The 25,938-nt window shown below is 42.7% G+C and overlaps 1 protein-coding gene and 1 non-coding gene across 2 annotated transcripts in view; one reads left to right on the top strand and one right to left on the bottom strand.

The window, feature by feature from the left end:
• TRPS1 (transcriptional repressor GATA binding 1) overlaps positions 1-25,938 on the bottom strand; it is a 281,041-nt gene that overhangs the window by 229,183 nt on the left and 25,920 nt on the right. The window lies entirely within an intron of this gene.
• TRNAV-UAC (transfer RNA valine (anticodon UAC)) lies at positions 3,286-3,357 on the top strand. Its single transcript has one exon. It is a non-coding gene; the product is annotated as a tRNA-Val (tRNA).

The following is a 25,938-nucleotide window of genomic DNA, read 5'->3' as shown; positions in this document are numbered from 1 at the left end:
CAGATGATGAGAGGCCTCTAAATACAGCAGCAGCAGCCAGGGTGAGAGCCAGTGTGGTGTAGTGGTTAAGAGTGGTGGTTTGGAGCAGTGGACTCTCATCTGGAGAACCGGGTTTGATTCCCCACTCCTCCACGTAAGCGGCGGATGTTGATCTAGTGAACCGGGTTGGTTTCCCCTCTCCTCCACATGAAGCCTGCTGGGTGACCTTGGGCTAGTCACAGTTCTCTCCGACCTCTCACAGCCCCACCTACCTCACAAGGTGTCTGTTGTGGGGAGGGGAAGGTGACTGTAAGCCGGTTTGATTCTTCCTTATGTGGTAGAGAAAGTTGGCATATAAAAACCAACTCCTGCTCCTCCTTCCTTCCTCCATCATCATCATCATCATCCTAAAATTTACTAATACTACATTTGGTAATGTTATGGGGCCTTTTATAGGAAGGGAAGGCAGCATGGTTTTGCCCGATCTCCTCAGGTCTCGGAAGCTAAGCAGGACTGGTGCTTGGAAGGGAGACCACCAAGGAATACTCTGCAGAGGAAGGCAATGGCAAACTACCCTTGCCTTGAAAGCCCCTTCCTGGGGTGGCCATTAGTCAGCCTTGACTTTACAGCACTTTACACACACACACACACACACACACACACACACACATATACACAGAGGGTCTTTTAAACTCGACATAGTTTATGGCCTCAGTATGTCTCAATCCAGCTCTCTCTACACGTGCAATCGCTCACCCACCTACATTAACATGGCCCCATCAAGATGACACTTCCATCACAGTATCTTAGTCAAGCACTTCGGATGCCACTGAATGTTTCAAATAATACGGTTGACTGAAGTCGCTGAATTTTGAAGTAATAAGGTTGACTGAAGTTGTCGATAAAGCCCCAGCCAAGGGTTTGGCTTTTACAACTTTCACCTCAGCCAGACGGGGAGCAAAACCTGGGGGAAAATAAATCTTACTAAAATGGCAAAAAAAATAAAAAAATGAGACTATACAGGAAGCAGGAGTTAGCAATCTGCCTGCTCAGATTGGTTTATAATTCACCTGTCAACCATTCAGGTTTGATCTAAGCTCAAGTCTGTACAATTTTTGACCCACCAAGTCCAAGGCAATCAACTAGACAAGTTATTGACAACTTTCCTGTTTTTGCAGACTTTGGAAAGCCACAAAAAGGGAAGTTTATCAAACGGATCCCGCAAGCCCACGTTTCAGCCTACCTGGGAGGGTGAAGATTGCATAGCAGTCCTCGCTCTCCTGTCAGGGGGACTTCACTGCTTTCTCTCTGGGTGACTTTGCGCTGCCGCCAGCTAGTGTTGGTTATTACAGCACAATCCTCCTAAAGGCTAGTCCTCAGGAACCCTCTGCTAAATTTCTGGTTTTGCATCTCCGCTCTCCTACTTGCTTTAGAGGGGACTTGGTGCTATTTGAGGAAGTAGGGATCGGCTGCTGCCCCCTTGCCCTCACGGAAGATGTGAACAAACAAAATCACGGGTCACAGAAACCAGGCAGTCCCAATTCAAAGAGAAAAAAAGTAAGAACGTAAAAAGTGCACACATCAATTGAAAACACTATGGGCCAAGCAAGAATAAAAAGAAATGGGAACATACAGCAAATCCTCTTTCATTGTCACTTACATACTCCCACAACAAAAAAATCAGGGGAGAGCTCCTTAATTCTTGCAGTAGAAGCAATAGGAAGTAATCCATTATCTGAAGTCAGTGTCTCAGGGCACTTTTACACAGCTCAAATAATGTACTTTCAATGCACTTTGAAAGTGGATTTTACTGTTTGAACTGGCAAAATCCACTTGCAAATGACAGAACTTGTACACACCATGAAACAAGACGTCCTAGAACCTGGTTGAATTTTTTCCTCGCTGTATAAGCATTTTTCAATACCACGTTAGATAGTTCGCTCAAAAATGTTTTGGGAGACAAAACGGGGGCAAAGTGGTGCGGACATACAGACAGAAGACGTTTTATTAAATGTCTCAAAAATGTTTCTACCATTAGTGCGGAAATCCCCATAGTTAAGGTGCACTGAAAGTGGATTGAAAGTGCATCATTTGGCCTGTGTGAAAGTGCCCCCAGTGTCATTCCTGGCAATCAATGGACCAAGTGCCCATGGCCTCTGACCTGTGCCAAGTTTAATGTTGGCTGTTTGGCAAGAGTGCAATTGAAGAAGAAGCAAATCTTCCTCCTGTCCAGGGGACTTCATAACTTCTGACCTTCTGCCCACACAAGCAGACCCTCCATCTCTTCATGAATTGAAGGAAAAGTTACTCTTTGCCTTTTCGCATCCCCCAGCTGTATAGCCTAAGTCAGGGGTGCCCAACATGGTGCCTGTGGGTGCGTGGCACCTTCAAAACCTTTCTTGGTGCCCACCAAGTATTTTCAGGAAGCGCATGGGCCAAATGGGGCTTCTACCCAGGAAGGCTTCTGATTGACCACCGGAGATTTGATTGGTTGTGCATATTTTTTTCCCTAAAAAACACTGCTTTGGCCGCAACTGCCACCCCAGCACAAGGATCTTCACTGTGTAACTGACAGTGATTGGCCCCCGTCCTTCAGCAGCCATTTTGCAGCTGCACCCTCATCGCTATGTCAGAATCCTAAAGGTGCCCCTGGCCTAGGTGCAGTGCTAGCCTTATTGTTCCTCTCTGGCTAAATTTATCTGCCTTTCTATGCTAGCAAGCGACTCATCCCCCTTCGTTAGCCAGCAAAAGCACATTACAACCTCTGAGTCTGTACAGAGTGCAGTCTCAATTACAGTAAACTTCAAGGTAAATTCTGGGGTGTAAGGCATGCTGTAGAAGAGCCCCGTGGCGCAGAGTGGTAAGCTGCAGTACTAGAGTCCAAGCTCTGCTCACAACCTGAGTTCAATCCCAACAGGAGTTGGTTTCAGGTAGTCGGCTCAAGGTTGACTCAGCCTTCCATCCTTCCGAGGTGGGTAAAATGAGTACCCAGCTTGCTGGGGGTAAAGGGAAGATGACTGGGGAAGGCACTGGCAAACCACCCCATAAACAAAGTCTGCCTAGGAAACGTCGGGATGTGGTGTTACCCCATGGGTCAGGAATGACCCAGTGCTCGCACAAGGGACCTTTACCTTTTAAGGCATGCTGTACGGGTCTCCTCCCCCAACAGGAGCAACTAAATATGTGGGAGGTGGCTTGCTTTCCTCTCTCCAAATTGCACCCTGCTTCCTTCTGGAAACACTGCAGGAAAGCGTTCAGGGTTTTTGTAAGAAAATAGCAAAGGCAGTGTCAGCCTGTCACAGGGGTGGGGCTGTGGCTCAGTGGCAGAGCCTCTGCTTTACACGCAGAAGGTCCCAGGTTCAATCCCCGGCGTCTCCAGCTGAAAGGATCAGGGAGCGGGCCACGTGAAAGTCTTCTGCCCATGTCCCTGGAGAGTTCTTGCCACTCTGAGTAGACAGTACTGACTTTGCTTGGCTGGTGGTCTGACTTAGTGCAATATAAAACAGCTTCATCTGTTCAGACCAGCAGCCCTTCCAATTAAGGCTATGTATGAAGAAAAGCAGATCAATCTGGGGCCACTGCTTCCCGGGGTGAGAAAACTGCTTACGATCATGCCAGTCAACTTTCATGGCACTATCTTAAGGTGAAGAGTCAAAAAGGGGTTGAAAATGGACTCCGGCGTTGGGGCAGTACACACCTGCCCAAATTCTGAAGAAAACTTGAGAATTGGGATGCTTAGATATAAAGATTCTAAAGGGATAATCCAGGAGCGCTGCCTGGAGGTTTCCAACTGCAGACTCGGCTGCCCTGGTAGTCTGATTGGGAGCAGATTATTGAGCATAAATCCATTGTGCAGCTGGGGGGGGGGGGAAGCAAGACGGGGTGGCAAATTAACTCACACCAGTTCTGTCTAAAGATAAGCAGAAGAATGCAAACCTTATTACTGCCAAACCTGTGCTCATACCTGATAACCACATATTCCAATCTATAAAAATAAGCAAATGCCAGAGATAAATCTGTCTTCTTGCCAGCCAGCACTTCCAGTCTGATTTTCAATATGTGCTCCTGGGAAGCAGAAAGAGATTTCTTTTTTGTATTTTGTTCTTTGCTGCTCATGTAAATTATGTTCAATGGTTATAAAACCCATAAATCGTGTAAATAAATGACTTTGGTCCACCATTTTAATCTCCAATTCCCTTTACAGACACGTTCCAGTACAAAATGCTTTCTAAGTTGCATTGTAGAATAAAGGCAAACCTGTCATACCCCATGGAGGCTCGCTATGTCACGGAGCCAGTGTGGTGTAGTGGTTAGGAGCGGTGGACTCTGGTGAACCGGGTTGGTCTCCCCACTCCCACACATGAAGTTAGCTGGGTGACCTTGGGCTAGTCACAGCTCTCTTCGAGTTCTCTCAGTCTCACCTACCTCACAAGGTGTCCAATGTGGGGAGAGGAAGAGAAGGAGATTGTAAGCCGGTTTGATTCTCCTTAAAAAGGGTAGAGAAAATCGGCATATAAAAACCAACTCTTCTTCTTCCATCCATAATTTCAAAAGTTCAATGCCGCACAGGACACATATCCTTTTTTCCCTAATGCCTGCAACTACCCATTCTTTCCTTATGCTCTACACAACAAAGATTAAAAAACCCTGGCCATTAGCTGCTTTTAACCGTGCAAAGGGCACACGGGAAATACGGGAAGAAGTGACAGCCATTTCCCCCTCCAAGCACTTTTCTCGTCTTTAAAGCGCCCCGTGGAACAGCGATAGGTTCAACTACAAAACGTATGTGTAGCCACATAACGTGCAAATGGAGCTAGTAGCAGCTCTACAGGATAATTTAAGGATAAGAAAACAGGGCAGCGGGGAAACCAGTCACCTCTTCCGCCCATGAGCTCTGGTCGAGAAGAAAATGTCTTGCCCGAGTCCGGGAGGCAAAGAACTCCTACTGAACATCTGCTTCAGAAACCCCACGCTGTCGCCCAACACACCCACAAGGACTTCGTGAAGTGTAAAGAGGCCCTTTAAGTCTGAGTGAACAGCTGAGGCCCTGACCTGGAAAACCCAGGCTAGCAGTCAGATTGCAGAAGATAAGAAGGATCAGCCCTGGTTATGACTTGGATGGGAGACCTCCAAGGAAGCCCAGGGTTTCTGTGCAGAAGCAGGCAATGGCAAGCCACCTCTGTTCATCTCTTGCCTTGAAACTTTAAGTGGTCACCATAAATCAGCTGTAACTTGACAGCACTTAACACACACATGCATCCAAGGTGCATAATAAGAGTGGGTTCTGGTAAAGCTTAAGTTTGTTGTTCACACAGCTGAAGCAGGATTAAGAGTCATTTGCCTTCATCTCCATTTGGGAGCAAGAGGTTGAAATGCCAAATTGGGTGCTTCTTGGAATGAGGGGGCTATACTGGGAGTCCAGAAAGCTACCCATCAGTCCAAATTTTGGTTCTGTGCCAGCAGTCACCCACAAGCTGAGGGAACTTCATCAAGTGAGTCACTTTTGGCATCTCCAGACAAGCCTACAAAGACAACTCTTTCCACTGCAGTAAAGAAAATGCAATAATATGTTTTCCCCCCAAAAAATGTAAAGTTATCAGTGGGAGCCCCCTCCCACTCTTGCTTGATAAATTGTGTGGTAAATTCTGAAGGAGAAATGGGCCCAAAATTTCCCCCACAATTCCTGAGGGAACCCCAGGAGCAGCAATTGGGGGAGCATTTTGGACTCAACAGGAAGGTGAAGTGAGGAACTCCTTTTCTGCCAACAATAATGTCTTCACTTTGGGGTCTTGTAGCTTTTATAATATGTGAGTGAGACTATCAAGAGGGATGGGTAAATAATTATAACTATACTTTACTTCCTAAAACTGGAAACTTAAATGCACACACACAAGCTGGAACGTGTCCAGAGGAGGGCAACAAAGATGGTGAGGGGTCTGGAGACCAAGTCCTATGAGGAAAGGTTGAAGGAGCTGGGTATGTTTAGCCTGAAGAGGAGAAGACTGAGAGGGGATATGATAACCATGTTCAAGTACTTGAAGGGCTGTCATATAGAGGATGGTGCTGAGATGTTTTCTGTTGCCCAAGAAGGCCAGACCAGAACCAATGGGTTGAAATTAAATCAAAAGAGTTTCCGTCTAGACATTAGGAAGAATTTTCTAAACATTTAGAGCGGTTCCTCGGTGGAACAGGCTTCCTCAGGAGGTGGTGAGCTATCCTTCCCTGGAGGTTTTTAAGAAGAGGTTAGATGGTTATCAGTCAGCAATGCTGATTCTGTGACCTTAGACAGATGATGAGAGGGAGGGCGTCTTGGCCATCTTCTGGGCATGGAGTAGGGGTCACTGGGAGTGTTGGGGAGGAGGTAGTTGTGAATTTCCTGCATTGTGCAGGGGGTTGGATTTGATGACCCTGGTGGTCCCTTCCAACTCTACGATTCTTTGATTCTATGACATACAGGAAAATCATTCTTGCAAATTACTATCTCTTTAGAAAACATTTATGACTCATCAGGGAAAGAGACGTATATATTCTTCACATATTCACAGAAGAGAAGTCACAGCAGCAATGAAGAATTTGCCCACACCAAGTATTTGCTTGTCTATCAAATTTGGTTTGAAAGAAGTTTTACAGACCACTTTTTGACCTGACGTTACCGGACCGTTGTTTATGTCATCCACATCAAATCCTTGCCACTTTCAGTAACACCAGAGAATCCCATTTCAATAGTTTACTTAACATGAAGTGTTATTCGCTATTGCTCATCAACAAACTAAGCTTATTTACAGACTAAAAATAAATCACTTGACCAACTGAAGGCATTGGGAGATTTTCAGTGGATTCCAACAGCTTTAGAGAAGATGAACTTAATATGCAACAGGGTTATACAGCTAGCAGTTCCTTCCCTTACACCATCCGCATGCCTGGAATACTCAGATTGGAAGATTGCACCATGGCTATGTTCCTCCTTTTTTCCAGTCTTGTCTATCAGCTCCAAGCCAGGTTTTTGGCTTTGTAAAGTGATGGGGAAAAGAAAATCTGGGGGATGGGGGGGGGGAACCCATCTGGGTTCAACAGTTCCTTTCCCCAACAGTTCCTTTCTGATCTGGAAGCACTAATTTACAATGCAGGAAGTTGCTATGTGATGTAGAACACCAACCTTCACCTTTCAGCTACAGAGAACAGTGAGATGAATGTAATCATGGAGTGCCCACTTAGAATTTCACATTAGGGAGATCAGGACTAAATTAGAGTTGCCAACCTCCAGGTAGTAGCTGGAGATCTCCTGCTATTACAACTGATCTCCAGCCGATAGAGATCAGTTCACCTGGAGAAAATAGCCACTTTGGCAATTGGACTCTATGGCATTGAAGTCCTTCAATTCCCCAAACCCCGCCCTCCTCAGGCTCTGCCCCAAAAACCTCCCACCGGTAGCGAAGAGGGACCTAGCAACCCTAGACTAAATACTGGCCTCCTTATTATTGTTCAGGCCTCAGATACCGACATGGAGTTCTCTACATTCAATATAAACGATGAACTGTGGAGTTAATAAAGCTGTACAGAGCTTTATTAACTAAGATCAAGTGTGTGTAAAACACAGAGACAGATTCATACACGTCCAAGCACTCAATGGAGGTACACAAGGCCAGAATTGTACATACAGCTTATTCCATATAATTTAATAAGCATGCAGATTTCCAGAAGCTGAAGTACAATGGTTCATACTCTCGGGGCCACTTTATCTGGAAATGGAAGGTCTTCTCTTTAAACTCAAGAAAAAACAGTAAGTTTTCTCAGTGGGGAAGAAAATCTGTACCTGATCAAAAAAAAGTATCTTTCCTAAGTATTTAACATTTCCATTTATTAGCACCTGGAGAGAAAGTTATTCTAGGGTCATCCAAAGTTTCAAATTAAACCCTGTAAACTGCAAAAGAATACTTTACGTACAGACATGATTGGGGGGGAGGGGGGCTTAGGTGTCTGTATTCAGAAGAGCTACCTTCTCAGTGTGATCTAGATAGAGGATTGTATGCATTAATTCACAGATGAGTGCACAATGCAAAACTAATTTTTGTTGCAATGGTGTCGGGGGGGAAATTAAGACAGTTTCAGAGGGCAGCTGTGTAGGTCTGCAGTAAAAGAACCAGATTCAAGTCCAGTAGTACCTTAGAGACTAACAAGATTTTGGGGGGTATAAGCTGTTGAGAGTCAAAGCTCCAAAGGGACTCTTGAAAGCTTCTATCCCAAAAATCTTTTGGGCCTGGAAGGTGCTACTGGACTCGAATCTAAAAAATCAAGACAAATTATTTTAAGTCAAGCAAAGCATGAGCAGAAGCAGACATCTTTAGCATAACTATACTGACTCATCCACTCTGTTACTCCAAAGAACACGGAGAAAAATAAATCTTCTCACTTATAATTACTATTGGGCGGGGCACTTCATTTATTACTGAAGCAGCTCACTAGTGACTTTCAGCAAATAACTACTTTTATCCTCCACAAAAGAAATGGAAAAAGACGCCATCCACGTAGGGCTGGTACGACGGCCAACAAAATGAAGACTGTGCTTTCCACCCTTAGTATATTATTAGTGTCTTTTTTTTTGTAATGTGAACTTAAACTTTCTTTTACACAGTAAGGAGAGTTGAAAGATTAATAATGTTATTCAAAACCTACCATGTCCTGAAGGTGTCAGTGAACGAACTAAAGCGGCAAACTCACTTGTTACAAGGGCTGGATATGACATACATGTCCCTTGGTCGGGGTGGGGCATGCCTCGCCAGCCCAGATCAAGATTGGGGGGGATGCCTGCCTCGCGGGCTGGATAAGAGTTCTCAAGGGGTTGGATCCAGCCCACAGGCCATATGTTTGACACCCCCGGATTAAAGGTTTTCCACATTTCAGAATGAGACTTCTGAAATATCATATAATTTAATGTGCCATGCCCACCCACTGTGGCTTATTTTCCAGTGTTCACGAAAATTGTTTGTAAATCATGATGCACGCAGCTGAAACATGAAAAATAATTTTAATTACCTTTCCCTGTAATATATTCCCCATTATGCCAAAAATGGGACACAACCATCCCTTTATATTATAAGCATTTCATGTACTTAAGCATCTTAAAAAAAAACTGAATAGAAATGGGTTTAAAAATAAACCTAACTAGCAACTACTTTATAGCAATACCCATTAAGCTATTAACACAGAATATGAACAATGAGAAATGTGCATCGTTAAGTACTAAACTTTTCTACATTATCTGTTCCAAAATTCAGAGATGCAACCAGAGAAGCTCTTTAATAAATATGCAAAATATGCTCTTTAACTATAAAAAATACTTACCTATTTTGGTAGGAGATTAGCCTTTCTTAGTGACATATTTTATGCATTTTTTAACTTTCACCCTCTATGCCACTACATGTTCTAATAAGTTTTTTCTCTCTCAATAAATTGAATTTCAAGGTTTAAATTAAAATGACATGTTTGAGAAGTCTAAATTACCCCAATACAGGGGGAAGTCTTTTAAGCACCACACTATTTACTTTAAAAAGCAATACAACATTATCCTTAAATTGATTTAGTCATATTTTCAGAAGATGTTGTATTAAAGGAGAAATGTACATGGAAGGTATCATGGTCCCACAGGAATTAATTCACTCTGTAGTGTTGCATTCCAGCACTACAGACAGTAATCCTTAATGCAATTTCAGAATTTCATACTTTAAACAGAAATAATGTAATATCTTAAAAAATACTGTTGGGGTTTATTTGACCACAACGTCTGACTTGTAGAATCCTTTGTGTACGCATAGAAGGTTAAGCAGCTTTTGGTATCATTTGAAATTAACTGCATCAACAGCAAAATTTAATTTAAATATCTTCTTCAGGATGGTTCCTGCTGAATTTGTGACAATTGCACAAGGGGCGGGGGGAACTGTCCAGAGTTTGGTCTTATAAATTAGCTTTTAAGTGTGAGGGTTCAACAGAAGAGAATAGAGATGAGGCTTGAAAAGAGCCACTTGCTTGGTCACCTGGGACAAGCAAAAAAAATGTTATTTCTAGTAAAACGATAGAAAAAAGATATGTGTACATTAAAAAAAGAGTTTTGGATTTTGTTTTGTTTGCTTTGTTTTGGAATTTTCTACCAATTCCCCCTTCACTCTGCGGACCCCCTCATATCATTCCTCAGGGTCCCCCGTCTCGCAGGAACAGCATTTCATCGATGATCAGTGGGAACAGAAAGGCAAGAAGGTTGCATTATGCCATGTAGTCTGGATCCAACCTTGTGTGCCAGCAAGTAGATCACTGCCAATATTCATATTTGTAATTTTCATGTATTTGTTTGCAAGATTGATATACATCTGCAGACTGCAAAAATCACTGGTAACAGAGCATAGGGAAGCAAAGTAAAGGCAGAACCAGACTGAATGGGGCACTGAAGGCTACTGGCTACCGTCTTCCATTTAGGGTTATGATCCTTTGCACAATTACCCAAGAATAAATCCTACCGGACAAAAATGGACTTACTTCCAAGGCAAAATATGTGCAGGGCCACCCTTCAGTCTAAAAGGAGAACTGATTTCCATACACAGGTGTAAAGATCACATTACTGGAAACTATGTATTCCTTAAGCAATCAGTGACTACTATCTTCTACATCAGGAATTTGCATTCCTTTTAGTCATCTCTTTTCTAAGAGAGGCTCCTGTCTACGATAGTAAGAGTGCAATCCTAAACGCAGATTCAGCCAGTGAACTCAGAAAAGTGAAACTTGGCTTCAGACTGCACTGTAAAACACAAATATAGAGGGGCTGGGGGGGGCTACAATACAAGAGTTCCAAGCCCCCATTCCAACCCTAAACAACTTTTAACTGGAAGCAAATCCTAGCAATATCAATGGAATTCCCTCCTCCCAATAAATGCAATTAAGACTGTTTTCTTTGCAAGCTTTTCGGTTTGACTTTCTAATCAAGCTGTCAGCACCAGTAATTTCTCTAATTTATCAAAGAGAAAACAGAGATCTATGATCATCTTATCAGCTTGACCCAAGTAATGGTTGCTCCAGGAATCTATCAGTTTGACAGAAGGAAATGATCATGGTCTGATCCTGATACTTAAAAACAGTTCACTTTTCAGATGCTTATTTTTTTCTGCATCCATATATAAAAAGTGCACCAACATATTGTTATATTTAGTAGCAAATATGGAATACCGTGCCTCAACCGGGACAGCCCAGATCTGATCTCGTCAGATCTCAGAACTAAGCAGGGTCAGCCCTAGTTAGTATTTGGATGGCAGACCACCAAGGAAGTCCACAATCACAATGCAAAGGCAGGCAAACCACCTCTGAACATCTCTTGCCTTGAAAACCCCACAGTGTCACCATAAGTCTGCTGTGTCACACACGGAAAAATAATAATAATAATAATAATACCACCATGCAGGTAGAGAAATCTGCACAATAGGGATCTGCCACAACTGACATTCAGGGATCCGCAAAACCAGAACACACACATCTTTGCAAAACAATCTTGCTTAAAAAAAAATGTGGGAAAGCCCCCATCAAACGTGAGGGGCATCTGTGTATGTACAAACAGCAAAAAAAAAGATCTGGAATTTTGGTGGTGGGGTGACTTAATCTAAGGGTTGCTTCGTTCATCTGCACATTTAATATTAAGTGTAAACGTGGCAAAGATATGTTTGCAAACATTAAAGATGCAGAAAACATGCAGGAATGGCTGCAGCTTCGCACTGAGTGTATATTTAGTGGCAGGCCCAGATGATTCATGGAGGATAGGACTACTAGCCATGGTGACTAAGGGGAATTTCCGTGTTCAGAGGCAGTGAACCTCTGACTACCAGAGCCAGGAGGCAACATCAGGGAAAGGCCTCAGCCTCTATGCCCTGTTGTTGGACCTCCAGAGGAACTGGTTGGCCACTGTGTGAGCAGGATGCTGGACTAGATGGACCGCTGGACAATCCAGCTGGACTGATCTTCTTATGTTCTTACATTCTTATAAAGTATTGTTAATTCCAAAATGACAAACCCATCATCACGTTCTCAGTTAGTCTACCAAAACGGGCAAGAAAAAAGATGTACACCCAGAAAACCACATAATTACGCTTAAGAGAATATTCAATGACACAAAAAGCTTGTAGAAAAGAGTTTTGCCAGCCCTTTCTCTGAAAATTATCCCCCGCCCCAAAAAAATAAAATTGTTCAGTGTTGCTTTCGGTATGGAAGGATGTCCCTGCTTGGACAGTCGGTCTCTCAGAGCAACTCTCTACAGTTCCATGAAGAAGAAAAAACACACTCTCTTGAGCTGAAAAAACAACCCCGACAAACTTCTGCTTTCAGTTCAATAAGAGCATTACTCATACCCATTATTTGAGGCTATGTCCTATTCAGCTATAATGTTCTGGATCTGGGAACACTCCTTGAAAATCAGCAACATCCTTTACAGTGAGGGACATCTGGGAAACACAAGGGAACTCTCAATGTAGAACAACTGTTTCAATTCATATTAAGATGTGTAATGAACACAGCATTTAAACCACCATTTTCCACTGAGTAAAATTATCTACATATTCAATAGCAAAAAAAAAAAAAAAGCATAATTCCACTAAGGGTACAGGAAATCACTTCTTACAAAGCAATGCAAAACCGACTGATCCCTGACCCCCACAACCGGCACCCATATCTAACTCTGCGTCAACACGTGCTAATAAAAAGAATGACGGGTCCTTATAGCATCTCATGATCTTTTTCTAATTGGATTCCAGAATTAAGAATTCACCTATGAATTAAAAATACTGTGGTTTTAAAGTTTGAAATCACCTGTTTCCCCTTATCAGGGATTACCTGGCTACACTGCTCTTTATTTTCGTATTTCACTTGTCGGTTCTTATTATTACTGTTACCTCGTGATGAAATATTGTTGTTGTGTGAAACAACCAAGTCAGTGACAGCCCAGCCACCAAGTTTCTAGACCTACCATCATCAGTTTAAACTATATGTTGGCCGACCTCACTTCATCAAAGGTGGGTTAGCTCTAAAGGTACTTATCCACCAATATAAACATACTTCCAATGGCAGACACATTCTTTGCTGATTCCCACTCCCACTGTAGACCCCAATTTTGACACCCAGGAGCAGAATGTCCGAAGTTTCAGTAAGCTGCACCAAGACAGTGAAGGAGCAAAATCCCACACTGTAAGCACTGCTTGCGATAATTTGGATCCAACCCAAGGACTTTTCATAACCGAATATTCTGTCTCAGCCTTAAAGTGCTCACCAGCTGCCTCTGCTGAACAAAACGTCGACGAACCACTGGTCCGTATTGGACCTGTTCCAGTTAGCAATTGCTGACTTGTGGTAAGGCAACAAGTTCTTACACTGCCATGGTGTGATACTCTTTCCTATTTCCCTTGCTCAACCGCAAAGGGTTGTGTTCAAGGAGGCCTTCAAATTAACAAAAGAAAATTCGGCGCATGCATTTCTTATGGAAGTAGTGGTGGGCATATTGCCTCAGACAATGCAAATTTGCCTCAGTGCCCGGTCTGTGTTCACAAGAAACCTTTCCAATTCATAGATACTGTCTGCTTCAGCAAGACAAGACACGTATTCTCTTTTCTCATTAAAAAAAAACCTGAGCATTATATATGTCTTCACGCATTTTTGCACACACCTATGAGGAAAGGCCAAGTAGTTTAAGGTTTTTCCATTTAGAAGCAGCTGTTTATAAAATTATAACAGCCTAGAAAAAAGGAGAGAAGGAGAGAAAGAGGGAGAGAGAACGTCCGCGCTCTCCCCAAATACTAGAACTTGGGGGCAGCCAATGAAATTGATGGAAAGTAGACTGGGGAGACACAAAAAAAAGAACTTTGTTATACAGCGCACAACTAACTGGTGGAACTCAGTGTCACAGGAAGGAGGGAATCAAACACATTCAGGAAAGAAAGGTCCATTATTGGCTCAATGTTTCATTATTAGCCAGGGTAGTTGAATCATACCTCCATGTTTAGAGGCTGAATGCCAGTAATGGGGGGGCAGGGAAAGGCTTTATTTTATTCAATTTATACCCCCCTCCCCCAGCAAAGAAACCGGGCTCAGGGCGGCTTTGCCCTTTGAACTTCTGCTGTGAGCCTTCCAGGGCATCTGATCAGCCACCGTGGGAAACGGGATGTTGGTCTAGATCTGCTTAATCTAGTACATTGATCTGATCTAGTGGGGTGCTGCTTCTTAGGCAGTTCCAACAAGCATTAAACTTTCCACATTTCACAAGCAAAAGGGGTACAGCCAAGCATATGCCTCAGCAGGAGCTTTCCTGAAGAGTTGAATACATTTTAAAATATTGTTCTCACCTCTTTTTTAAGGATGAGATCAAAGTACTCCCTTTCGCTGAGGGGAAAGCCCAGGCTCTTCACCCAGAAGAAGGAAGATACCAGATCCAACTTTAATGCTTCAGTTTATCAGAAACGGTTGTTTCCCTGCTGCAATGATATCTTCTACAGACAGCAAAGCAGCTACATGGCTCACCTCCCTATTTTGATACAGCTTAAAAAACACATACCACAATTAAAATCCATCAAAAGGGGAAGGAGCATAGTTCCATACTGACCACTTGCATAAAAGGAGAAGACCTAAAGAATTACCTGGATTATGACAGCGAGATACATTTGAAACTCATTGCATCAGCCTGGTTTTGTTTTGCTTGTGTTTAAATAATTATTCCTCCAGATATTTCCCTTCGGAGGGAAAAGGTACAGAGTAAAAAGAAAATTCACAGTGGGTAGCCGTGTACCCTACCAGAAAATATTTTTGTCAGTCTTTAAGGTGCTACTGGACTCTTGCCCTTTTCTACTAGTAAAAAGAAAGGAATTCAGCCATGTGCCAACAGGGGACTACTGCGTACTTTCATGGGAACTTGAGTGGCTCATCGACTAACTTTCCTTCAATAAATACCTTCTTTCCTTTAATGAGTGCTTTTCCATGCTAAGACCCCGATCCTAAACAGACATAATTGTCAACAGATCCAACTGATTTCATCAGAACTCACTGCTTAGGACCAAAATTTGAGTGCTTAGGACCAAAATTTGAGTGCTTAGGACCAAAATTTAAGTTTAAAATGATCCCTGGGAGAGCCTTTACAGAAATAGAAGGAATTCAACCCATTCTGAGGTTCGGACAAAAGAGAAAAAGAAGGCAGGAGACCGTTTTGCTCGCTACTTCCTGCAACAACGGCTGCCGAGGAGCACATATCAGAGTTTCATCAGGCTTAAAGGTTCATGAGAATACAAACAAGACTCATCTGTAGGCAGATCACAAGAAGAGAAATCGTTTCAGCCTCTGAACCAAATGACTAGGAAAAGAGCGGGGAGGGGAGGGGAGGGGGGGAGGAAGGGACCTGCTTTCCCTCAGTAAAGGGACAGCTCCCACAAATTAGTTACAGGAGAAATGATTCACTATGCTTGCAGGGAAGGAGTTACCCCCCAAAAATAGGAACATTTTCCTTATTGCTTTGGTCAGTAGCAAAAAAAAAAAAAAAAAATCACACACAAAAGTTGATGTTAATTCAGGAGATGGATTTAAAAGTCAAACAGTGAACAAAAGGACACCAGATGGATGTACGGCGAGCCCTTTGGTTTCTCTTAAGCCCAAACCAAGCAAAAGTTCTTTGCTACGTCTCCCGAACACACATACCAACACGATGTTTCCCTCCCCTCCCAAGCCTCTGCAAAGTTTCAAAAGGCTTGCTAAGCAGTGTAAATAGGATAGGGAGGGGGAGAAAAAAGAAAGGCAGAGATGCACAGAGAGAGAGAGAGAGAGAGAGAGAGAAAGCAGGAGAACCACAAGGATTAACTCTAACGTGTCCCCATTTCATCCCATAACTTCCTTTTAGATATGCGGTACAAAAGCATTCGCTGATCAAACAGCCTTGCCCCCCCCAATACTGTACCAGCGCCAAATGCAGTCAATTACTTACTCTCATGTAGACTTTTATAAGAGATAACTGTTAACTGTACTGAAAAGGCACATGCCCTTTTTTATGACTAAATTGGTCGGAAAAGAAAGAGACACAAAAGGGGCTCTGTGTCGGGCACAGCAGCACACAATCTCTCCGCAGATCAACAAAACAGAACCCCCCCCCCCTCAAAGGGCAGACACCTTCTGCATACAACTGAACCGCTCTGAAGTTCATATTAGGCTGGAAGTGTCTCGTCGTGGAGAAACGGCTGTTGTTAGGAAGCCAACACCAAAGACTGAAAACCATCCCCAACCTCTGCAGCAGGAATCAGCTAGGACTACCCGAGTTTGGCCATCTCTCACACAGCACGAACGCTCAGCCACCATTCATCTGCAAGCATCAATTCATTAAAACGTCATAATGTGGAAGAAGTTCACCAACATCACAGTGATCATGTGGCCTATATGTGATGTGTGAAAAACCACTACAGAAATTAGGACTGCTCTCAAAGAAGGGACAATATGAGGGTTATTATTATTAATTATAACAATAGCCTATACATTACTTTAACCCTTTTAAGGTACATTAGTAGATGTGCAGTGCAATCCAGTTTCTGCTGATCTCGGTGGGACTGACTTCCTAGTAAGTGTTTAAAAGAAACTTCATGGGTGGAAAAGGCAGCTGAAACTTTCATGTCATGGAGATAAATAACCACCCGGCATTAAAGATCCAACTGATATTAAAAAGACTGACAGAGGGACCAGTTTAAAAAAATGGCAACCCTAGGGATAGTATTTTTGAAAACCCCTTGCATACAGAAAATGAGAAACATTTAGTGTGTGTCTCCCACTGCTGTGCTGATTTCCTATACTCAGGGAAACTGTATGTATGGAACATTCAAAAATGTAACTCCCTAAGAGGATAAGTCTTGGGTCCCACTGGCATCAGCGAGAAGAAAGGGGGTTACTCATTCCATATTTCTTCTCAGCACTGTCTCCTGCTTCTTCATTTTGTACAAAAACAGCCACAGAATACCTTTCGCCTCAGTCTTTCCAGATATGCCTACTTCTTGCCTCCTGAGTAGGTCCTTACTCGCCAACAGGTCCTTACTCATCAACAAGAGGTCTCTTTGGAACCAACCCACTGGAGGAGCTGTTGTTGACACTCTACCACTTCCGATGAGGGGCTGCGGCTTAATGTTTTCCCCTCTCCACTCCATCAGCCATGAACAACAGACTTCTACCCCCTGAATACTCTTGCCATCTGAAGTAACACAGTCCAGAAGGTTACCAGAGCCACCTCTCTTGCAGTCATCTGTAAAGAATGGAGCAGAAAGACCTAACCGGGATGAATATCACCAACAGAACCTCAACATTTATGAGCAAAGCAGGCAAAGCATATGGCTTTTTTTTTTTTTTGCTATTAATTGCTCATGTCTTTTATTACTCCTTTCCCTTTCCCCCTACAGCTTCTTCTGACCTACTTCCTTTTTTGACCTTCTTACAGCTCCTAACTTGCCATTCATGCTTTCGGCACTGTTCTCCTCTTAACAAAAAAAAAAAAGAGCAAAAAAAAGAACATCTCAAACGTATCCGTTAATATATCCTTACTCACTCAGATCACTGCTGATAACAAGGAAATAAACGAGCGAACGAAGCTACAAGCAGGAAAATGATATCATGGGGGTAGAAATCAAGTTCAGAGTTTCACGGCAAAGAATTCCATGAGCTCTCTCTTTACAACACAAAAGATTTAGCCCCTTAGCAACTGCAGGCTCTAATATAAAATGCTCTGGATACACACAACTTGGTATCTAAGTGTTTACCCTAAGTGTTTGTTCATTGCAAAACTCAAACACTTTCTATTCTGTGAATGTCCTATAACCATGAACAACCCCAAAAGGCCATTGACTACCCCACAAATTACAATATCAGTAATGGGAACATTAGAATGCAGGGAGATTGTATTGTGGTGGTACTCACACTAATCCTGATGGGAGTATATTGTCATTATGTGATATTTACGATTTAACTGGTGGAGGGGGTGATCTGCAATAGATTTCAGCTGCTTTTCCAACTCCATGATTTGATGGTTCTACTCCCTATACTAGGGGTCCCTGATATGATGCCCATGATGCCTGCCAATACTTTTCCTGGTGCCCACAAATTGTTTTCATAAAGTGGGTGGGGCCAGGTGGGGCTCCTGCCCTGCATTGGCCACTGGAGATCTGATTGGCTGTGCAGAGGAAAATAACATTGTTTTGGTGGGAACTACCACCACAGTGTTGGTTTTACTCTCTTTCACTCCTCTCTCCCAGTGTATTTTGAAAAATTATTCCTCTTGTCCCCTGCACTTGGGCTTCTTCTCTGTGTGTGTGTGTGGTTCTACCTCCCACAGTGGTCATTTTGTGGTTGCGCCCACCACCCTGTTTGAGAATTCCACCGGCTCAAAAGGGCTGGGGATCCCGGCCTCGTATTTTCCAAGTTGCTTCTGTGCCTATCCTCAGGTGGGGAGAGCAGCGAACGCCAATTCCAGGGACAGCTTAACCTGAAAAGAGTTTGGAGATTCCCATTAATGGATATCTGCAAGATCAATTTAAGATGGGTTGAAAAGTACAAAAATAGAAAGAGTGAAACAAGTGCATTTCCTATGAGCCTCTCCTCATTATATCTTAAACAGTTTCAGGTTTTCAGCAGATTGAAAGCCACACACGACAGTTAGCATGGTGTAGTGGTCTGAGTGTTCGGCTAGGATCCGGCCGACCCTGGTTCAAATACCCTTTCTGTTATAAAAACTCACTGGGTGACCCCGAACCAGTCATTTTCTTATCCTAATCTACACTGTTCTTGTGGTTGGGAGAATCTTCTAAATTCCCACTGGGGGAAAAAGTGGATTATGAATATCTAAACAAATAAATAAAATAAAGCTGCCTCATACCAAATTAGACCATTGGTCTATCAAGGTCAGTTCTATCTACTCTGACTGGCAAGGGGTCTCCAGAATTTCAGGCAGAGGACTTTTCCTACTACCTGATCCTTTTATCTGTAGATGCCAGAGATTGAACCGAGGACCCTTTTATGCAAAGCAGATGCTCTACCAATGATCCACAGCCCCCCCCATAATTGAGGCAAGATGCTGAGACAGGCTGACATTTCGGTTCATACCTGCCCAGACGTAAGGCCCAATTCAAATGTTAACTTTATGCCACAGGAACAACTTTGCGATGTGATATTCTGCCTGAAATATTTATACGCCTGGGCTACGTAGGAGGAGAAAATCTCAGTGGTATTTCCCACATCACTATCAGCTACATGAGTCAGAGGATGAATTGGTGTATGTAGTACATGTGTGATCTGCATCATAACAGATGGTTTAGATAGCATAATGTAGTGGTCTCTGCTGGGCTAGGCCCAGTTCAGTGACCTTTTTCTTTCTGACGGCTTTTTAAAACGGTATTGTCCAGATTTGTATTTTCAATGTTAATGCTGTTGTTGGTTATGTTGGTATTTTTATTTTATTTTGATACTGTTTGGGGCATTTGATGGAAACTTGTATTGCTATATTTTTATCTTTTTAATCGATGTTAATCTTTTTGTATATCTGCTTTGCTGGTCAATGACCGTAATAAATTTAATTGAATTGAAACTGTTTGGTTTTTTTCTGGTTTTTATGCTGTATAATTTGTTAGCTTTTTTTTTAGACCTGCAGCTATTAGTTTAGGATGCTGACTTAGGTTGTCATTTTAAACGGCTGAACGTTTGAAACTTTTTAAGTATTCAATTTTATAGTCGTTTGAAATTTCTCTGACACTTTGTGTATTATTTTAAATTTCTGTAAATGCATTTCTTTTTCTAAATAAACAGAATTAAAAATTAAGACAGGTCCCTGTCCTCAAGACGCTTACAATCTAAACCGACATGCATTTGCTCAGTTTCTCAGTCCTCCCATGAAAATGGCCTTGAAGATATCTAGCATCCAGGAAAACTGATGTTTCATTAGCAAACGCAGAGCAGATGGCATCTACCAGCCTCTTCACCAGTGCCCACTATTTCTATCAAGTGTGTTCCTTATTTAGCCTAAACATTCAATCCCTTTCTTTTTCTCCTTCAGATTACAAGTTTAAACAATCGTCGCTCAGGGATGGTAACTTAACAGGAGGGAAGGATATACAGCAGACCTTTTCAGAGCTTGCAGCGTTGCAGAGTTTCACTTCCACCGTTTTCTTTCCCCTCACTATTAACCAAAAGTATGCCTCCTTACATATTTGTGGGCAAGGATAGCTGTATAGACAGGCCAAATGTATTTATAAAAGAGGGAGACATTACGCGGTACACATGCTTTACAGGATACTAAGCAGAAAAGGGCTTCTATCGTCTTACAAATGTGCAGAGAGTATACATTAACCAACAGCCACACCGCAGCGAAAGAAAAACCATTAGAGAGCAGTTAAAACACGCTGATATCCAGGAAGCCCCAACCCACAAAACCCAGCGAAGCTAGAGGAGGAGTTACTAAACTTCGTCTTACTCAGCTGACTTAACTCAAGAAAAGCTGTTTTGAATTTTCCCCAAAGAGCGGGGGGGGGGGGGGGAACATAAGAATGAAACTAAATGACTGGGCAATACACAGGCACCTGCACTGAAAAAGGAAAAGGAAAGAAGACCCGGGGAACAGTGTCTCATGACACAGTGTAGCATTCAGGTGTCCCAGTAAACTAGGGTTTGTTTAAACAGTAGTTGTTCCATCAAGCTCTGGTTAGTCCACCAAGCACATGTGACAAAGCTGCCCTATCCTGTGTTGGGCCATTGATGAGTATGGCCTGCTCTGACGGGCAGTGTCTCAGATACAGGTCTTTCACATCACCTGCTACCTAATCTTTTTTAACTGAAGGTGCCGGGAATAAGCCCTGGGACCTTCTGCATGCAAAGCAGATCAGATTGCCAGCCCTGTGCTGGCAAACGTCAGGAGAATTTTGCAGTGGTGCTTGGGGAGGGTAGAGTTTCAGGGGATGTGATGCTTTAAGGATTTCTCCAGTTTCTATGGTAAAGACCATAGAGATCGGGGGATTCACACAGCGCCGTGGAGTATGTGACATCACTTTCAGGTGATGATCTAGGAATCCCTCCAATCTATGGTATTTACTATCATGATTAGGGAAATTCCTAGGGTATCACCATCGACACTGTCCCCCTCCATTTTTTCCTGCTCCTCAAATCGTTGGGAGGGGAGGACTGCCCAACGTCAGCAAGCAAACAGCAAAGCTAACAGCAGATACTCTACCACCTGACCATCCTAGTTTATCTATCTTTTGTCTCATCATCCTCTGCCAGCAAATAGGACATCCTCCATACACCAATATCTACATCCAGGCAGTTGCAAGGGGAGGTGCTACTTGTGAATTCAACAACCATCATTGGGACACACTGGTTAAGAGTGCAACAACTACCAACCCCTGGTTTGAGATCCCAGTTTTTCCTCCAACCAACAACCCCTAAGTTGTTAAACTATTTGCAATCAGCCATCACTGTTAGCTGGGATTAGACTGAACCCTGATCTATAAAATACCATTCATTGTGACGGCTAAATGCAGCCATTAACAAGCTCTCAGACTAAAAGTCCCTCTGGTCCAGCATTCCGTTTCCAACAGTGGTCAGTCAGGTGCCTTTGGGATGCTTATAAACAAGTCATAAGGTAACAGATGGTCTCCCATCCAAGTCCTAACCATGGTTGACCCTGCTTAGCTTCTAAGCTCTAATGAGCTTGGGCTACATACACCCCCATTAAAAGCCCTGGCAAATAGAATAGCCTTGTGGTGTCTCCTGAACACTTCCAGAGATGGTGCCTTGAATCTCCTTAGGAAGCCTATTCCACTGGGTGGCAGCTATGCTGGAAAAAGGCCCTGGCATTGATTGATACCAGGTAGGCCACCCTAAGCTGGGGAACAGCTGAAGACCACAATTTGCACATAGGGACATATGGAAAGAGGAGATCCTTTAGCTGTGGCAGCTGCTCCAAATAATTTGACGAAGGCGCATAGAAGTCCATCACATGGATCTGCCAATTTCACCAAGTACTACAAGTCACTGTTCTTGGAAACTGCAGAGACATAATTAAATTGAGAAATCCATCTATTAAGTTGCTCTGTTCTTGCTATGCAAAATAAGCAGCTTAGATGCATGAGGTTTGCGTCACTCTGACATAACGCCAGCTTAAATCCAAGCTCTGTACCTTAACCGGGCTGTGAAGAAGGGCAAAAGAAGCAACAATCTTAGGAACACAGGAAGATCAACACCGTAAAACATACAACGCATTCCTCTGGCATTTGTTAGAGAGAACTCAAATTGTCAGATCTGAGAACAAGTTTTTAGCCATCACCAGACAGACAAGATCTGATTAGAGACCATTTATGAGGACAGGTATGACTGTTAAATTAAAACTTCATGCGCAAAAAGCAGTATGCCTCTTAATTCCGACTGCCAACATACAACAGCGGAGGAAGGCTACAGCCTTCATGCCCTGTTTGGGGGGTTGCTATTGCGGGAAACAAGACGCTGGAATCGATCGACCTTTAGATGATCTGGTAGGGCTTTTCTTGTAGATCGAACATAGGGAGACCCATTATTGACAGGAGTGAAAAATTCGTACAGAATACGCGAGGTGTGATTCTTTGCCCAGCACTGTGTTAACTGATTCAGACATTTGTAAAAGACAATGTGCGACTTCCCAGGCCCGGAGCAGAGAGGCACTGGAAATCACCGATAATTAATAAGAGGTAAATGGCTGCCCAGTTAAGATCAAACAAGCTTAGCTCAGTGTTTTAGAAGGCTTTGAAATTTTATTAGCTGCTTGTGTGCGCAGTGATTAGTGGTAAGCAGCCTGTTCGTTTAGGTTCTTCTCACATACATTAGGCTGGTCTAATTAAAACAAATGCTGACGGTGTCAACACCAACACACCAGAAGCTACTTTGATTTGTGTATGAATGCATTACTTAACCTTCTGTGGGGGTAAGTAGAGTGGTGGGCCTACATTTTTGGGACCCTGAAGCTTGAACTGTTATGGGAGTCCTTTCGCAACCAGCAACAATAGGGCAACATCCAACAAGGTCCAAAGGGCCTTGCTGCCCTTACAAGGACCTCGAGGCCCAAATGGCGGAGAACAGGGTGGTGGGGTGGAGTCCTTAAAAATGGGCCATACAGTGAGCCCCTTCCCACCAGCGAGGCCTGAGTAACCCCTGTTATCTTCTTCAATGGGGTTGTTCTATGGCAGACGTATTGGTTCATTCTCTAATAGAGAGGTAGAAGGTCATCAGAGGGGGCTCGTGAGGATAAAGAGGTGAAAATCTGTTTTTTGGTGTTAAAATGCACAAGTGAGACGAATGCAGCCTGAATTGAGAATACAGATGTCTTTTTATGGTTCCTATTGGCTCTAGCCTAAGGGCTGAGCTATAGAACTATTAAGCCGTGCACCAACGAAGGATTCAAGGATCCAGGTGCCAAAATGTAGGCTATTAATAGATTCTGGTGAGCTCAGCAAGCCCATACAGCTGAGGTTTTGGGCGCTGCCAGGCCCCAGGAAAATTCTGAAATCTGACAAATTACAGGAACATTTTGAGGCCATATGAAATGGGTATTAGAGCATATTCTAAGGTCAATATGAAGTACTTCAACCCATTGGCTTATGATTCTATCACTAAAATAGCCTTATTTTAATAACAAACACTTTAAAAACTCCATCAATTTTGTTGAAAAATTCACTCATTAAAAATAAAGTTACTTCAGGGCCCCTCCGGGATTAGCTTCATTAGTTTCATAGTAGATTCTCCACTGGGTAAGTAAAGGGGCTACTGCACCAAGTCAAGATTAGTTTCATATTGATAGTCGGGAAAGCCGATAAGTAAATTTGTCCAATAAGTATGAGTAAGCTCCATCTAAAGTGAAGAACAGACACTAACTATGACAGAAGATGCTTCTCCTTTCCTAAACTGTCCTGACCTCGATGGTCCAGGCTAGTTCGATCTCGTCCGATCTTGGAAGTTAACCAGGGGAACTAACCAGGGTCAGCTCTGGTTAGTATTTTGCCTTGAAAACCCCATGGGGGATCACAGTAAATCAGCTGCGACTCAATGGCACTTTCCACCACCAAACTTTGAGTACAATGGTTACATGCAAAACAAAAGGAATTACCCTTCTTATACACAGGGAAGAATGTTGAAGTGGAATCTGTAATGTGCAAAAGATTAAACATAATCAAGGGCCAAGTTCGTATGTTATAATGAAGCACAGGACATGCTGCTATATGGTCAGAGTCCGTATCATTCCACTAAGGTTAGGCAACTGACCTGTTTCCTTCTAACGCCAGCCTCCCCCCCACCACCTCCCTTGTAGCTGCATAAATCTGGCATGGGGAAGAGCCTGATTTAACCCTCAGCTCATCGAATTCTTTCCTGCACATATCATCAGGACGTATTTTACTGTGCATTCTTTTTTCATCAGACTGAATGCTGAACATCTACCCCAATCAACAGCAAGGAATACCTGAAAGGCGTTGTAGATTAAGAATATGTAACGCCACTCATAATCGAACATGAATTGTACCAGCATTGTGGACATACATTCACATCCATACAAATGACTGCCCTTCATGATTCAAACAATATTAAGCTCTGAATGCCATTTGGGAAATGTATGCATTGATCTTAAAGATAAATAAAATGGATTGGAAGAAGCACAGATTAACACAACTTCTAGGAATACGATATTAAATTCAGTTTTTAATTTGGAAGGCTAGGAAGAAGACATGCTACCTACACGCGCCTTGCTGCATCATGAGAAACATGATCTGCACGTTTATGAGGATTTAGACAAGACCATTGGCATAAACTGTAATGTAAATATTAGCTAGGTGACCTGTATATAAGAGTAATATTACCACACTTACTATGTCACTGGAAACAACAACATCAAGCAATTTCAAACAGTAAACTATAAATCAGGGCTCTTGCAGATAAAATTCACAGTGGCCCTTATTTATTATTTTTTTCACGTTTGTTGATGTTATGCACATCCTGAAACGCTGGACACCATATACAATGTGTGAGCCGTGAGCCATGTTTTAAGGCACATGGACTAACTATTTTAACATAAAGCCATACAGAATAAAACTCTTTTATATATATATATATTTTACCTTATACAACGTTTGTGTATATGTCAGGATGTGTATTGTAAAACTGTATGTATGACCACTGAGGAAGGCCTGTAAAAGGCCGACATACGTCTGGTCAGATTTTGGTCATTTTATGTACTAACATCAACTGTTATGTGTTGGTAATATTTTGTAACTATGTTTGTGCTTTTTTAGGAAGCCTGTATTTTGGGCCAGTGTTTTTAAATATAATTGTGCACAATATATAATAAAAATAGATTTTATTATATACATTATGTTTAATAAATAATAATATTTATTATAAATTATATTTATATATTATAATTATATTTATTACATTATAAATATAATAAAAATAAAAACACTGTCCTTCAGTGTTACTCCTCTCAAGATGCCTGCCACAGCTGCTGGCGAAACGTCAGGAAAGAAAATACCAAGACCACGGTCACACAGCCCGGATAACCTACAAGAACCAATGAACTCTGACCGTGAAAGCCTTCGACAATATTTTTAAAAATAGATTTATTGGTTGCTATATTAGATAGTGTTTCGCTCAACCCCTTTGGTTTCTCCTTATTTATTAGGGTCATATGTATTTAGCTAAAGAAGGGTGATTTTTGCCAGTTCCTCTTTCCCACTGCAGATCCACATTGATCCCTTCACATTGTTCCTGAGAGTCCTTTGACCCTCCCCAAGTGGGATCTGGGGGAGCTCAGTGGCTTGTAGCGGGATTGAGAGGCAGAGAAGACCCAGTTCTGCTGCCAGTGCTTTGGGTTCAACCCTTAGGCCCAAATTACCCATTCCATTTTACACATGATCCCCACGG

This window comes from Euleptes europaea, chromosome 8 (genome assembly GCF_029931775.1).
Source record: "Euleptes europaea isolate rEulEur1 chromosome 8, rEulEur1.hap1, whole genome shotgun sequence".
Taxonomy (NCBI): domain Eukaryota; kingdom Metazoa; phylum Chordata; class Lepidosauria; order Squamata; family Sphaerodactylidae; genus Euleptes; species Euleptes europaea.
Note: the sequence above shows the minus strand (reverse complement) of the source record. Positions and strands in the feature narration are given on the sequence as shown.